Source organism: Mobula hypostoma, chromosome 13 (genome assembly GCF_963921235.1).
Source record: "Mobula hypostoma chromosome 13, sMobHyp1.1, whole genome shotgun sequence".
Lineage (NCBI taxonomy): Eukaryota > Metazoa > Chordata > Chondrichthyes > Myliobatiformes > Myliobatidae > Mobula > Mobula hypostoma.
This window is the reverse complement of record NC_086109.1, coordinates 54,159,748-54,175,928: the sequence shown is the minus strand read 5'-3', so window position 1 is coordinate 54,175,928 and position 16,181 is coordinate 54,159,748. Positions and strand designations below refer to the sequence as shown.

At 45.2% G+C, this 16,181-nt stretch overlaps 1 protein-coding gene across 7 annotated transcripts in view; it reads left to right on the top strand.

Annotated features, from left to right (window-relative positions):
• rab27a (RAB27A, member RAS oncogene family) overlaps positions 1-16,181 on the top strand; it is a 201,105-nt gene that overhangs the window by 127,531 nt on the left and 57,393 nt on the right. The window lies entirely within an intron of this gene.

Genomic DNA, 16,181 nt, shown 5'->3' with positions numbered 1-16,181 from the left:
GTGTGTCTCACTTCAAGATGGCAGACTGTCAAACATTGTAAATTCAGCTCGTCTCTGAGAGGAATGAGCATGACCATTGAACAATACAGTAAGATTTTAAGCTTATTTTCCATCCTGGCTCTCGAGTTAAGTGATTAATCCCCCGCTCCTGCTTTCTCTTGTTGCCTGTAAGATTTGAAGGAGTATTGTATTTAGAACCATAGAACCATAGAAACTACAGCACAGAAACAGGCCCTTTGGCCCTTCTTGGCTGTGCCGAACCATTTTCTGCCTAGTCCCACTGACCTGCACACGGACCATATCCCTCCATACACCTCCCATCCATGTATCTGTCCAATTTATTCTTAAATGTTAAAAAAGAACCCGCATTTACCACCTCGTCTGGCAGCTCATTCCATACTCCCACCACTCTCTGTGTGAAGAAGCCCCACCTAATGTTCCCTTTAAACTTTTCCCCCCTCACCCTTAACCCATGTCCTCTGGTTTTTTTCTCCCCTTCCCTCAGTGGAAAAAGCCTGCTTGCATTCACTCTATCTATACCCATCATAATTTTATATACCTCTATCAAATCTCCCCTCATTCTTCTACGCTCCAGGGAATAAAGTCCTAACCTATTCAACCTTTCTCTGTAACTGAGTTTCTCAAGTCCCGGCAACATCCTTGTAAACATTCTCTGCACTCTTTCAACCTTATTTATATCCTTCCTGTAATTTGGTGACCAAAACTGAACACAATACTCCAGATTTGGCCTCACCAATGCCTTATACAACCTCATCATAACATTCCAGCTCTTATACTCAATACTACGATTAATAAAAGCCAATGTACCAAAAGCTCTCTTTACGACCCTATCTACCTGTGATGACACTTTTAGGGAATTTTGTATCTGTATTCCCAGATCCCTCTGTTCTACTGCACTCCTCAGTGCCTTACCATTAACCCTGTATGTTCTACCTTGGTTTGTCCTTCCAACGTGCAATACCTCACACTTGTCAGCATTAAACTCCATCTGCCATTTTTCAGCCCATTTTTCCAGCTGGTCCAAGTCCCTCTGCAGGCTCTGAAAACCTTCCTCACTGTCTACTACACCTCCAATCTTTGTATCATCAGCAAACTTGCTGATCCAATTTACCACATTATCATCCAGATCATTGATATAGATGACAAATAACAATGGACCCAGCACTGATCCCTGTGGCACACCACTAGTCACAGGCCTCCACTCAGAGAAGCAATTTTCTACCACCACTCTCTGGCTGCTTCCATCGAGCCAATGTCTAATCCAATTTACCACCTCTCCATGTATACCTAGCGACTGAATTTTCCTAACTAACCTCCCATATGGGACCTTGTCAAAGGCCTTACTGAAGTCCATGTAGACAATATCCACTGCCTTCCCTTCATCCACTTTCCTGGTAACCTCCTCGAAAAACTCCAACAGATTGGTCAAACATGACCTACCACGCACAAAGCCATGTTGACTCTCCTTAATAAGCCCCTGTCTATCCAAATGCTTGTAGATTCTGTCTCTTAGTACTCCCTCCAATAACTTACCTACTACTGACGTTAAACTCACCGGCCTATAATTTCCCAGATTACTTTTCGATCCTTTTTTAAACAACGGAACAACATGAGCCACTCTCCAATCCTCCGGCACTTCACCTGTAGACAGCGACATTTTAAATATTTCTGCCAGGGCCCCCGCAATTTCAACACTAGTCTCCTTCAAGGTCCGAGGGAACACCCTGTCAGGTCCCGGGGATTTATCCACTTTAATTTTCCTCAAGACAGCAAGCACCTCCTCCTTTTCAATCTGTACAGTTGCTATGGTCTCACTACTTGATTCCCTCAATTCCATAGATTTCATGCCAGCTTACTTAGTAAATACAGTCGCAAAAAACCTATTTAAGATCTCCCCCATTTCCTTTGGTTCCGCACAAAGCCGACCACTCTGATCTTCAAGAGGACCAATTTTATCCCTTACAATCCTTTTGCTCTTAATATACTTGTAAAAGCTCTTTGGATTATCCTTCACTTTGACTGCCAAGGCAACCTCATGTCTTCTTTTTGTCCTCCTGATTTCTTTCTTAAGTATATTCTTGCACTTCTTATACTCCTCAAGCACCTGATTTACCCCCTGTTCCCTATACATTTCATACAACTCCCCCTTCTTCTTTATCAGAGTTGCAATATCCCTTGAGAACCAAGGTTCCTTATTCCTATTCAATTTGCCTTTAATCCTGACAGGAACATACAAACTCTGCACTCTCAAAATTTCCCCTTTGAAGGCTTTCCACCTACCAATCTTTGCCAGAGAACAACCTGTCCCAATCCACACTTTTTAGATCCTTTCTCATTTCTTCAAATTTGGCCTTCTTCCAGTTCAGAACCTCAACCCTAGGGCTAGATCTATCCTTGTCCATGATCAAATTGAAGCTAATGGTGTTATGATCACTGGAACCAAAGTGCTCCCCTACACAGACTTCCGTCACTTGCCCTAATTCGTTTCCTAACAGGAGAGCCAATATTACATCCCCTCTAGTTGGTCCCTCTATATACTGATTTAGAAAACTTTCCTGAACACATTTTACAAACTCTAAACCATCTAGACCCCTAACAGTATGGGAGTCTCAATCAATGTATGGAAAATTAAAATCCCCTACCACCCCAACTTTATGTTTCCTGCAGTTGCCTGCTATCTCTCTGCAGATTTGCACTTCCAAGTCTCGTTGACTATTGGGTGGTCTGTAATACAATCCCACTAATGTGGCCATACCTTTCCTGTTTCTCAGCTCCACCCACAAGGACTCAGTAGACAAGCCCTCTAATCTGTCCGGCCTGAGCACTGCTGTAATATTATCCCTAACAAGCAATGCTACTCCCCCACCTTTCATTCCTCTGCCTCGATCACATCTGAAACATCAGAACCCTGGAATATTAAGCTGCCAGTCCTGCCCCTCCTGTAGCTAAGTTTCACTAATTGCTACAACATCATAATTCCATGTGTCAATCCACGCCCTCAACTCATCCGCCTTCCCCGCAATACTCCTAGCATTGAAATATATACACCTCAGAAGATTTTTACCACCACTCACAACCTTTCTATCAGCGGTTTTGTTTAAACTTTCAACATCATTTATTTTCACCCCAGCCACACTGTCAGCTCTGGCACTCTGGTTCCCATCCCCCTGCAAATCTAGTTTAAAGCCTCCCAAATAGCACTAACAAACCTCCCTGAAAGGATATTGGTCCCCCGTGGTTCAAGTGTAACCTGTCTCCCTTGTACAGGTAAACAACAGGAATTCTGCAGATGCTGGAAATTCAAGCAACACACATCAAAGTTGCTGGTGAACGCAGCAGGCCAGGCAGCATCTATAGGAAGAGGCGCAGTCGACGCTTCAGGCCGAGACCCTTCGCCTTCAGTTAGTCCTGACGAAGGGTCTCGGCCTGAAACGTCGACTGCGCCTCTTCCTTTAGATGCTGCTTGGCCTGCTGCGTTCACCAGCAACTTTGATGTGTGTCTCTTGTACAGGTATCTGCTTCCATCACAATTTCATACTATTATCCTGGATGCAACACAGAGTTTATTAATCAAACAGTACTGGAATAAAACTGGGTGTGCACCTTGCTGGCCTGAAGCGTCTGTCCTTGGGCGTGAGCAGTGATGGTCTAGGGTGAGTGTGCAGGAGCTGGGAGTGGCTCCGCACTGCCGATGCCCACAGCTGGTCTGCCACCTGCCAGAGCTGAGCTTTCATCATCCAGAAACCTTTAAAAATATTGATTTATTTCTAAAAACAATGCTGTCAAACATCCCAAAACATACATGCAATGAAGGACAATGAATTAAAATGTTTTGAGAATTTGCCTGCCTTTTATTTTGCAAGTCCACGGTCCTCACCAAACCAAGTGGATCACTGATCCCACACAAGATCCACCCAGCACAGAGGGGAGAGAGAGGGGATCAAAGAGGGGATTAATCCAGAGTAAATACTGGGGGATTAACTTGAGCTGGAAAGCCTGCCAGTTGGTAAGGATGATCGCAGCATTTCTTGGAATAAAGTGAAAGGCTTTGCATTTTGTTTGATTCAGAATGCCATTGTAATATGTGTAGTAGTTTTGTTTGGAATTGGCAGCAGTTGCCAGTCCCTTTTTGAGCACTCAAGTGGTTTTCTTTTCTGTTACCCTGTGCAGCTTCAAAATCACACTGATTAAAGCTGAATAATGTATTAACTTTCACAGGTACAATTTGTCATCCTTCCAAAAGCTTATGATGTTTAATTAAAAACCATTTCCTTGGCAGCACTATCTTCCTTGAATCTACGCCTGTCCTTTTCAAAGTGATTCCTTGGCAACCTAATGCCTGGAACTCGTTTGGTGAACTATTTGTTATGCAACTTTCTAATTGTTTCACAACCTGCTGATAGTGCTTTGAACAACTCTCTTTTCGGTTTAGAGAACGCAAATTTTATGAGTAATCTTTGTGTACAGGGATTCACTGTACAGGATTTATCATTTGATTTGCATACACAGTTTATACTATATCTGCATAGTATGAGATTTTGTTCTTTCATGGTGTTGCTTGATCTAACTGTAACTGAAACTTTTCACTGGTCCCAGTCTGCATGTGTATGTCATGGTGAAGAACCCTTGGCAATTGGACCTTTAGCAGTGACCTCCCCTTTAATTTGCAGTCTGTAGTGTTTGGTCAAAGTCAGCTCCTTGCAGAGGAAGACAGCTTCACACAGACCAAACTGCTCCCTTCACCCTGTTAATAAAGCTGCAGGATGCGGTGTTACACAGCTGTTTTAGGTGAGCTTCAACAATCATCACTGCATCCCTTTAACTCTCCTGAGCAAAGTGCATGCCGTGGAAGGAGATGGATAAAGGTCTTATTCCCTTGAGGGCCACACACTAGGTCATTGTTATACTAAAATTAGGATTACCGACCATTCTGTGCCCAGACTGCTTTTCACTAAATCTCTTCACTTGGTTGTTGTTCTCCTATCTGCACACAGGCAGAGGCTAAGGAGCAAAGCTCCAGGGATGAGGATGACAGAGGTGTTTGCAGGAGGCAGAGGAATGGCTACGGGATTGCTTCGAGTCGATGGACTAGGCTGTGTGCAAGGGCGCCTCTGTGGAATGAATGAATACACCAAGGTGGTCAATGACTTTACTAAAACTGTTGTAGATGAGTGTGTCCCCACAAAATCATTCCGAGTCCTCCCCAGTCAGAAGCCTTGGATGAACCATGAGATCGGCAAAATGCTGAGGGACTGATCAGAGGGTTTCAAGTCCCGTGGCCAAGAAAGTTACAAGAGGTCCAGGTACAATCTCTGGAAAGCCATCTCACGGGCACAGTGACAATTCTGGATAAAACTTGAATCAACGAGGGGGGCTTGACCGTTGTCAGGGTTTGAAAACAACTCCTCTTAAATCAAGTCAGCTAGGGGACCACAGGGCTTCACTTCCCGATGAGCACAATGCCTTGTATGCTAGCTTTGATTGTCAAAACTTGGAGGGGCCATCACGAACTCCCAACAGTCCTTGATGATCCTGTGATTTCAGTCTGTGAGGCCAGCCTGTGAGTATCCTTCAGGAGCGTGAGCCCACAAGAAGCATCTGGCCCAGATGGATTACTTTGCCAAGTACTAAAAACTTGTGCTGATCAGCTGGCTGGAGTTTTCACTGAGATCTTTAACCACTTGCTTCGGCAGTCTGAGGTACCCACCTGCTTCAAACAGGCTTCAATTACACCAGAGCCCAGGAGAACGTGGTGACCTGTCTCAATGGCTGTCATCCAGTAGCACTTGCATCCACAGTGATGAAGTGTTTTGAGAGGCTGGTGATGAAACATATCAACTCCTGCCTGAGAAGCAATTTGGATCTGCTCCAATTTGCCTGCCAGGGCAACAGGTCCACAGCAGATGCCATCTCACTGGCTCTTCACTCAACCCTGCAACATCTAGACAACTGTGCATGAAGGAGCTTCAAGGAAGGACCATCAGGGGATCTTGTTCTCATCCACAGAACCACCTTTTGTTCCCCTAACCAACTAATCCCCATCACTACCACTTGCCTCTTCTCCCTTTCCTTTTGTGGCACAGAGAAAGACCGCTGTGGATAATGACTAGGTCATTCCCCACCCGCCCCCCCCCACAACAAAAATATCCAAACAGTATACCTGTTGTTGAGGGGAATGGCCACAGGTACTCTGCCACTGGCTGTCTACCTCCTGTGTCCTGCACCTTGGGTGTAACACCCTCCCTGTGTGCCCTGTCTTCGAACCCTCGGCTTGCCAGGTGATCTGGGGTTCCTCCAGCTCCAGCTCCGGCTCTCTAACACAGTCTGTTTGAAGCTGCAGCTGGACCCACTTGCAGGTGATTTTATCAGGGACACTGGAGGTTTCCTGCCTTCCCACGTGCAAGCCTCTCCTCACTAAAGCCTCGATGAATCAAAGCCTCAACTCCCCGTTCCAACACTGGCCCACTCACACAATGGCTGATCCACTTAAACCTAACTTCTTTTTATTGGAACTTACCAAGTGTTTAATTATGTGCAATCCAATGTCTCCTCAGGGCTGTGACGTGCAAAATATGCCAACTGACCTTACTGGCTTCATTTAAACTCTCTCTCCCTCCAAGCAGTCTGGCGTCTCATTGGGACTGTGGCATGAAAAATACTTTCTGTAGTCAGTACCTGGGAGGTCACCATTAAGCAGAAACTCAACTAGACCAGCATGTAAACACAGTGGCTTCAAGATCAAGTCAGTCTGGGCAAATGCCTCGCCTTCTGCCAACTTCTCACCATCCACAAGGTACAAATTGCAGTCATGATAGAGTATTTTCCGCTTGCTTGGATGAGTGCAGGTCCAACACTGGAGGTGCTCAACACCGTCAAGACTAATCAGCTGTCTTGATTGGTATCACAGCCATCCCTCTCCCCGTTCATTCTCCACACCACCTGTGCACAGTGTCTCCATCACCAAATGCACTGCAGACAACACGGGCAGCACCTCCGAACCTGTGACTTAGTCTAGCATGTGGACCAGGAACACTGGGAATGTCAGAACACCACCACCTGCAGGCTCCCTCTCCAAATTGCACACAATCAAGGAGGGGAGGAGAAGATGGCGGCACAACACAGCATGCGTGGCTACTCCGAATTGATATCGTATTTGTTAAATAGGGGCCGTGCACAATCCTGTTTTGATGGAGACGGATGGGAGAAGCACGGAGGAACATCTGGAGAAACTTCTGAAATGCCTGCTTCGCTGCTGCTGCTACTGTGCGATCGAGAATCTCTGGAGGGGAAGGCCCCAAATCCTCGGCATCGCCTGTTGCCAGGGCCGGGGTCAAGGTCGAAACGCCCGGCAGAGATGGTGCTTGGTGTCGGAGGGCTGGTTGGAGGCTTGAATTTTTCGGATGGACTCAGAGTCGGACTGTGGTGGGGTGCTTCCAGGATGCTGCATTGGCAAGTTTGTGGCGCTGGAAGCTCATGGCAGGAAGACTTTCTCCCTTCAACCGTCTGCGTGATATGATGGGACTTTCGAGAGACTTTGAGACTTTTTTTTACCATGCCCATGGTCTGTTCTTCATCAAATTACGGTATTGATTTGTATTGTTGTAACTACATGTTATAACTATGTGGTTTTTGTCAGTTTGTTTTAGTCTTGGTTTGTCCTCTGTTTCTGTGATATCATTCTGGAGGAACAAATGTATGCATTACTAAATGACAATAAAAGAGGACTGCGTGTCCTCATAATCTAATCTAATCCTGATTTATAAGTATATCTTGCTGGTCCTTAAGTGCTAGGTCTAAATTCTGGAATCCCTCAGTAGCCGTTCTGTGGGCTCAACTGCAGTGTTCAGAAAAGAGGCTTAACACCACTCACCATTTCTGGGAGTCTGGCAGATGGGCAATAAAGGCTGTCTTTGTCAACAATGAGAAGTGTTAATAAAATCCATTGTTTTGTTGCTTTTGTTTGGAATGTGTACAAAGTCCAGTGTATTAACTAAAATGGATGAATTAAAAATGCTAAATATTATCTAAACATGAATATTTGAAACACAGGGGGAAATTTTTTTTTTTGTGACCCTGCCTTGTGTCTGTCCTCTTGCATTATGATCAAAGGCTGGGTGATACTTCCCAAACTCTCCTCCACCATTGCTTCACTTCCCCATGTGTTCATGACCACAAGCTCCCTCTCACTCGAGTGTTCAGACAGTGTGCCACCTAGCAACTCTTTCCATTGTGGAGGACCACAGTTTAGGTGGAAGATTTGTCCCCTTCATTGAGTTCTAGCAGGAAAATCTATCTCTGTCACCTTAGAGAGTGTTCTTGTTTCTGTGTCACTGGGACTACCTCATCTTTCCGCAGGGAACGGTCTCTGCTCTGCTCTGCAGTACTGATGAGGTTCCAGGTGCATTTTGTAAGGAGAATCAAATATTTGAGCCCAGGCTCATTCAGAAATTGTGGATGGAGCAAGAACAGAGTCCAAGAAAATAATTCCTTGAGATGTGTGGCTAGGAAGAGGCAATGGGTTTTGAAATGTGAATGTGACTGCAGTATTTCACTGCATGGTGGCCGTGTGTGTGCTGAATCTGATTCTGAAACATCTCCCAGTTTGAATAACATGCAGCTTGCAGCCAGTGATTAAGAGATAATGGACAGTTAGTTTCCTAGCCATGAACTAAATGAATCTTCTAACCTTCCCGTCACTCTGGTGTAATCATTTCAAAAGGATCGTCAGGCTTGCACAACAGAGTGAGGAAGGAATGTAACACATCTTGCCTAAACATCATGACTAGCACAATACTGCTCTTTTCCCATGTACCCACAACCTGACAGAATTACTTCAATGCGTTCCGAACATATGCAGGACTGGCGGTAAATTGACTTGAGTAGATCAAACAAGAGAAACATAGAAACATAGAAAATAAGTGCAGGAGTAGGCCATTCGCCCTTCGAGCCTGCACCGCCATTCAGTATGATCATGGCTGATCATCCAACTCAAAACCCTGTACCAGCCTTCCCTCCACACCCCCGATCCCCTTAGCCACAAGGGCCATATCTAATTCCCTCTTAAATATAGCCAATGAACTGGCCTCAACTGTTTCCTGTGGCAGAGAATTCCATAGATTCACCATTCTCTGTGTGAAGAAGTTTTTCCTAATCTCGGTCCTAAAAGGTTTCCCCTTTATCTCAAACTGTGACCCCTCATTCTGGACTTCCCCAACATCGGGAACAATCTTCCTGCATAAATCCCTTTAGGATTTTATACATTTCAATAAGATCCCCCCTCAATCTTCTAAATTCCAACGAGTATAAGCCTAATTAATCCAGTCTTTCATCATATGAAAGTCCTGCCATCCCAGGAATCAATCTGGTGAACCTTCTTTGTACTCCCTCTATGGCAAGGATGTCTTTCCTCAGAATAGGGGACCAAAACTGCACACAATACTCCAGGTGTGGTCTCACCAAGGCCTTGTACAACTGCAGTAGTACGTCCCTGCTCCTGTACTCGAATCCTCTTGCTATGAATGCCAGCATACCATTCGCCTTTTTCACCGCCTGCTGTACCTGCATGCCCACTTTCAATGACTGGTGTATAATGACACCCAGGTCTCGTTGCACCTCCCCTTTTCCTAATCGGCCACCATTCAGATAATAATCGGTTTTCCTGTTTTTGCCACCAAAGTGGATAACCTCACGTTTATCCACATTAAATTGCATCTGCCATGAATTTGCCCACTCACCTAACCTATCCAAGTCACCCTGCATCCTCCTCACAGCTAACACTGCCGCCCAGCTTCGTGTCATCTGCAAACTTGGAGATGCTGCATTTAATTCCCTCATCTAAGTCATTAATATATATTGTAAACAACTGGGGTCCCAGCACTGAGCCTTGCGGTACCCCACTAGTCACTGCCTGCCATTCTGAAAAGGTCCCGTTTATTCCCATTCTTTGCTTCCTGTCTGCCAACCAATTCTCTATCCACATCAATACCTTACCCCCAATACAGTGTGCTTTAAGTTTGCACACTAATCTCCTGTGTGGAACCTTGTCAAAAGCCTTTTGAAAATCCAAATATACCACATCCACTGGTTCTCCCCTATCCACTCTACTAGTTACATCCTCAAAAAATTCTATGAGATTCGTCAGACATGATTTTCCTTTCACAAATCCATGCTGACTTTGTCCGATGATTTCACCGCTTTCCAAATGTGCTGTTATCACATCTTTGATAACTGACTCTAGCATTTTCCCCGCCACCGATGTTAGACTAACCGGTCTATAATTCCCCGGTTTCTCTCTCCCTACTTTTTTAAAAAGTGAGGTTATGTTAGCCACCCTCCAATCCTCAGGAACTAGTCCAGAATCTAAAGAGTTTTGAAAAATTATCACTAATGCATCCACTATTTCTTGGGCTACTTCCTTAAGCACTCTCAGAGAACATCTGCAGATGCTGGAAATCTAAGCAACACACATCAAATGCTGGAGGAGCTCAGCAGGCCAGGCAGCATCTATGAACAAGAGTAAACAGTTAACAATTCGGGCCGAGACCCCTCTTCAGGATTGCAAAAAAGATGAGAAGTCTGAGCAAGAAGGTAGGGGGAGGGGAAGAAGTACTAGGCAGTAGGTGATAGGTGAAACCGGGAGTGGGGAGGGGTGAAATAAAGAGCTGGGAAGTGTTTTGGTGAAAGAGATAAAGGGCTGAAGAAGGAGGAATCTGATAGGAGAGGGTAGAAGACTATGGAAGAAATGGAAGGGGGAGGAGCACCACAGGGAGGTGATGGGCAGGTAAGGATATAAGGTGAGGGAGGGAAATGGGAATGGAGGATGGTGGGGGAGGCAACTACTGGAAGTTGGGGAAATTGATGTTCATACCGTCAGGTTGGAGGCTACCCAAACGGAATATAAGGTGTTGCTCCTCCAACCTGAGTGCGGCCTCCTCACGGCAGTGGAGGAGGTCGTGGACTGACATGTCGGAATGGGAATGGGAGGGAGAATTGAAATGGGTGGCCACTGGGAGATCCTGCTCTTTCTGGTGGACAGAGGGAAGGTGCTCGGCGAAGTAATCTCCCGATCCACGTTGGGCTCACTGATATATGGGGGCCACAGTGGGAGCACCAGGTACAGTAGGTGACCCCAACAGACTCACAGGTGAAGTGTTGTCTCACCTGGAAGGACTGTTTGGCACCCTGCATGGTAGTGAGGGAAGAGCTATAGGGGCAGGTATGGCACCAAATTTTAAATCCTTTCTACTGGAAAGAGTTAAATGTTCACTGGTGAAAAAAAAACCAAAGGGTGGGGGCACAGCGTGGAGATATGGGGAAGCTGCCAACATTTTTTCTCATCAATCCTCCACCTCCAACATCTCCCTGGGATGCCAGGGCTCAGTTTCAGATCTCTTCCTTTGATCTTCAACCAGTGATTCACAAGAATCTGAGGCCTGAGGCCTCCGTTGGTCAGAGATCACCATGGATATTGTATCCTAGCTGTCTAGATACACAAGCCTGGGCAGTACGATATGGAGAACAAGCTGTTGCCCATGTAGCAAGCTCCCCCTCTGCACATATCTGGCGAACCCAGAGGAACGACAGAGACCGATACAGTTTAGTGTCAACAGCATCTCAGGAGTTACCAGTCCGCACTGAAAATGTAGGGCTGCTTTGGGAACCCTTCCAGCTCCGGATTTTTCCTTCGTGTTTACTTCCGAAGCCTTCCCCATGAGTGGTTGTAGCCGCAAGGCAGCGGAGGTTTGAGATCAAAGTTTTCATTCTCCTAGACGAGCTGCCAACCACGGCTGATGAGCCCCATCTGCCCAAAGCGACTGGTTTTAAGGTGCCAGTAACCTGCCTCTTTGCACCTTCTCCTGTCAGTAGAAAAGGTTGCACTGGGCTTAGTAGCTAAGCCACATGTGAAGGCCAGGAGCTGTATTTGGTTGTCAGAGGCTATTTGAGGCACATGCCATTTTGGAGCATTTAATGGGTGGTGGGAACTTGTCCCCATTAGCACCCCCATGTAAATGAGATGCATTCATGAACAACTTTGTGGGTGATGGCAGATACTCGGCAACTAAGCACTGGCAGAGAGTGTTAAAGCGGCAGCTTGACTTGAACTTGGCAGAGGTTAGAGGTTGTTACTGAGAGCCAGGTATGGATGTTCAAAGTTCAAAGTAAAATTTGTTATCAGAGTACATACATGTCCGCACAGACAACCCTGAGATTCCTTTACTGTGGGCATTCTTAGCGAATCTATAGAACAGTAACTTAACTGTAAGCAAACTGTGCAAACACAGATATAAATGGCAATAAATAACAAGCATGAAATAACAGCATAACAGAGTGCTGAAACGAGTGTAGCTATCCCCTTTTGTTCAAAAGCCTGATGGTTGAAGAGTAGTAACTGTTCTTGAACCTGGTGGTGTGAGTCCTGAGGCTCTTGTACCTTTTGCCTGATGGCAACAGTGAGAAGAGAGCATGACCTGGGTGGTGGGGGTCCCTGGTGGTGCTGGTGTGACAATATTTCTCAGCGGATAGTAACCTGACTCGAGTGACGTCTGAGCGAGGAGGAAAGGAGAAATTACCTTATTGTCAGTTCTGCTATCTGTGACAGGCAGCCATTGGTTAAGCGATCATGTGTGTTTGACTGACAAGAATGAAAAATGTAAAAAGAAATGTCAGAGGCATAGAAATCTTGTCATAGAGCCATACAATATGGGAACAGGTCCTCTCCCACCCATCCGTCCGGCACCTTCTGTGCTTGGGTGATGCCAGACACCTTCTGAAATGCTGCCAGTGACCTGTGCAATGTTTTGTAACTCCAAAAGCTCATCAAAAGAATAACACTGGAGCTGGGATAACATGTCTACTTCATTTTACATTTAGTGAGACCTGCACATATGACATGGTGGTGTATTGACATGCCATTCATGTACAGTACTGTGCAAATGTTCTAGGAACATGTATATAGCTAAGGTGCCAGAGACTTTTGCACAATATTGTAGTAATTTTATATATTGTGCTGTACTGGTGATGCTGCAAAAAAATCTTCATGACGTACATGGGTGATGATAAATCTGATTCCAATTTGGGTCTCTTTTGTGGACTGAGAGTGGAAAGGGGACAGGGAGAGGGGAATACTGGTTGAGAAAAGGTGAAAAGAGAGGGGATGAAGTGGGAAGCACCAGAGAGACATCGTGTAATAATCAATAAACCAATTGTTTGGAATCAAGTGTCCTTGCCTGGTGTCCCAGGGATGGGTGTGTCTGCAGCCACGCCACTCCCTGCCTCTGTGTGCATTCCTTCCTTCTCCGCTACCTGTCTCACACCCCACTCATGGTGCTCCACCCTTTCCCATTCCCATCATCCTTTGCTCCTGCCAGATTTACAAACTCACCCTCCAATCCACATTAACAAATACAGTACTGTGCAGAAGTCTGACACATCCTTTTTCTTTGGGGCATCCACCACTGCTTGAATTTTCGCAACTCATTTGTGTAATGCTTGTGGGTCAATGGTGTGACCACAGTAAGTGATGATTTGGACTCTTCTTCCATTTTCATCTGTAGGTAGGCTTCAGTTAATTCCACTTTGCTGAAGTGTTTCCCTCCAGGAAGGTTTGTAAAGATATCCTTTGTCCTAGGAAGAGGATACTGATCTACTTTCAGTTCTGGGTTGCTGGTGACTTTAGAATCCCCACAGCACCTGACACACATTTCTACTTGGATAATGGCACCCCTGGCTCCACTGAACCTTGGAAAGAATTCCTTCAGCTTCCATGTGATCTAGGATAGAACTTTATCACAGATGATATATGGAACTGGGTGGACTTTTTAAAACTTGGTTGTGCCTTTTCATTTAATACTTCTTTACCCTTGACATTTTTGAGTTTTCCAATGCCATCCTTGAGCAGTGCCGTGGTATCATCCAGTACCTTTCCTAATTCACTTTCAGTTGACTCTATTACAGAGGATGTGGCATGCAAAAGGTAATGAATCTCCAATCAAGTTGTAGTTGTCTCAGCCAATCATGACCCTTCAATGCTGGCCCTTTGTTTTTTACCACACACTAGCCCAATGTGGCTTGTTGATTGTTATATTTCACTGTCATGAATGTCATTCCCATAGGGGTTATCTTTTCTCCAGTATAAGTTCTTAATTGGATATCTTAGTTCAATATCTTTGAAATGCCACTTAAACTCATTTTGTGTAATGACTGAAACAGCCGAGCCAGTGGCTAAGTAATTAATGTGCCGTTCACTTCTGGTGTAAGCCATATTGCTTGTTTCTTGTTCATTTTCACATTGTAAACCTTGAGGCTAGCCACTCCTATGTCAATCTCACCATTATCAGATTATCAGAACATCAACAGCATGTTTTTTTTTTAAACTGCAGCCAGACTTTTTTATTTTTTTCTCTTCCCTGTGCAGTCCATTTATTTTTGTCTGCCCGACATGCTGTTTGTATGTGTCCTACTTTGGTACATTCTCTGCAAGATTTGCCTTTAAAGCTGTGTTTGGTCTGGTGTATGTGAGCATCTGCCACAATGGTAACATTGGCATTTAGACAGGCACATGAATAGGCAAGCTGTAGGAGAATGTGGCCCTAACACAGGCAGTATTCTTTAAGGAATGGAGAAATGAACCCAGTATGTTTAAAGGAGGTGTAGGCATTCAGTCCTGCTGACTTTGAAGGGAGAGCTACCGACTTCACCTGGTGAGCAAGACACCAAACCAAAGCATTTCCGAAAAGTCGGATTGAGTTATCAGAGTTTCATGGCATTCATTTTTATTCTGGAGCTAGATTTGTAAGCTGCTTTAGTATGTCTGCCTCCTATTGTTGCCATGAAATCATAGGGAAAAGCTCTTTTTAATAACTTACTCGTTCCAGCTGAAGTAATGTGTTGCTTTCGGCTGGTTTTGCCTTTAGGTTTTAATCACTTCTGGCTCAGTGCCTGTGAGTGAGGTTCTTTGTAGTTTCTGGGTCATCTGTTTCATTGGTGGTTCTTGTTACAAGTCGCTGCCACTGCTGAAGAATGTTGAACTTCGTCTCTCCAGCTTCTCATGAGATGGTCTTGTGATGCAAGTGGCAGTTCCGTGCCTCTCGGGGCTGTCTGTTTGATCTCATTTGCAGACTGGAATGTTAATGCCTGTGGTTAGCAGTGCAGTAAGTGTTGTTCATAGACTATTTCCTGCATGGTCTAGTCCATTGGGAATGGGCAGATTGCCTCTGGTACGCACTGCTACCCTGCAGAACTGCCACACTGTTGATCCTTCTGTACACTGACAGATAATAGGAAATGATATCTGTCCTGGCTGTCTCTGCACCCTCGGGTGCTCCACGACTGAGTGTGAAGAGGCTGCCAGTTGAACTTTACCATAGAGACCTCTGGGTGGGGAGGCAGTGTAATTGAAGGGAGGGTGAGATAGCATTCAATCAAAGGCGGCAAGGAAAGCTGTTGGATCCAGGTGGTGTTATGACACTTGGAGCAACCATAGTCCAGGAATGGCCACATTCACCAAGGTGAGACCACACCGTGGTAGCGAGGTCATATCACTCACTCCAGTCCACCCAATCCCACACATTCTCACCGTTTGCCCTCCTCCCACACCAATACCAGCCCACCATCCCACCATCCCACCATCCCCACCCAATCCCAGCTGACAACATTGAGCCTGGGCCCATTCAGAGGTTTACCTTGCATTTGCAGTGCAGGCAGTTCCTCCGTAACAAGACTGTTGCACTCCAAAGACAATGCTCATTTAAAAAAAACAATTGTGTCAGTGGGAAGAGGTGAGTTGGGAGCTAGAGAGTTCCAGACTGTCAGTAACGTAGTTACTTTACCTGCAGGACTTACAAAGATAAAGGTGCTTTTAATAGTTATATGTTTAATCTGTTGCTCCAAACTAAATGTTACTAAAGACTGTATTATGTGGATTAATAAAATATCCTTACACAGTTAACAATAGAGGTGAGGGCTTATCAGTTTCCAGTGGCCTCCCACAATGAAACTAACAACCTGTGTTCTTAAGAGGTTTTGGTGTTTGATGGCTATGGGGAGATTTAATGGAAACAGGGCTTATTTTCTCAATACTGCTTTTTGACATCTTTTTATCCTACTTGTCAATTTCCAAAGTAACTCTTCAGTGCTTCTCCCGTTTCTGATTGAAATCATGT